The sequence below is a fragment of the Triticum dicoccoides genome, chromosome 5A, assembly GCF_002162155.2.
Source record: "Triticum dicoccoides isolate Atlit2015 ecotype Zavitan chromosome 5A, WEW_v2.0, whole genome shotgun sequence".
Lineage (NCBI taxonomy): Eukaryota > Viridiplantae > Streptophyta > Magnoliopsida > Poales > Poaceae > Triticum > Triticum dicoccoides.
Genome location: NC_041388.1, coordinates 43073234 through 43074449, shown reverse-complemented (window position 1 = coordinate 43074449; position 1216 = coordinate 43073234).

The following is a 1216-nucleotide window of genomic DNA, read 5'->3' as shown; positions in this document are numbered from 1 at the left end:
GTTTCCAATAAGTTTTACAGCTGCAATATGGAGGACAATAGTTCTGTCAATGAGCATATACTCAAGATGTCTGGGTACTGCAATCACTTGATTCAACTGGGAGTTAATCTTCCGGATGATAGCGTCATTGACAGAATTCTTCAATCACTGTCACCAAGCTACAAGAGCTTCGTGATGAACTATAATATGCAAGGGATGGATAAGACAATTCCCGAGCTCTTCGCAATGCTAAAGGCAGCGGAGGTAGAAATCAAGAAGGAGCATCAAGTGTTGATGGTCAATAAGACCACCAGTTTCAAGAAAAATGGCAAAGGGAAGAAGAAGGGGAACTTCAAGAAGAACAGCAAGCAAGTTGCTGCACAGGAGAAGAAACCCAAGTCTGGACCTAAACCTGAGACTGAGTGCTTCTACTACAAGCAGACTGGTCAATGGAAGCGGAACTGCCCCAAGTATTTGGCGGATAAGAAGGATGGCAAGGTGAACAAAGGTATATGTGATATACATGTTATTGATGTGTACCTTACTAATGCTCGAAGTAGCACTTGGGTATTTGGTACTGGTTCTGTTGCTAATATTTGCAACTCGAAACAGGGGTACGGATTAAGCGAAAATTGGCTAAGGACGAGGTAACGATGCGCGTGGGAAATGGTTCCAAAGTCGATGTGATCGCGGTCGGCACGCTACCTCTACATCTACCTTCGGGATTAGTATTAGACCTAAATAATTGTTATTTGGTGCCAGCATTGAGCATGAATATTATATATGGATCTTGTTTGATGCGAGACGGTTATTCATTTAAATCAGAGAATAATGGTTGTTCTATTTATATGAGTAATATCTTTTATGGTCATGCACCCTTGAAGAGTGGTCTATTTTTGCTAAATCTCGATAGTGGTGATACACATATTCATTTATTGAAACCAAAAGATGCAGAGTTAATAATGATAGTGCAACTTATTTGTGGCACTGCCGTTTAGGTCATATCGGAGTAAAGCACATGAAGAAACTCCATACTGATGGACTTTTGGAACCACTTGATTATGAATCACTTGGTACTTGCGAACCATGCCTCATGGGCAAGATGACTAAAACGCCGTTCTCCGGAACTATGGAGAGAGTAACAGATTTGTTGGAGATCATACATACAGATGTATGTGGTCAGATGAATGTTGAGGCTCGTGGCGGATATCGTTATTTTCTCACCTTCACAGATGAT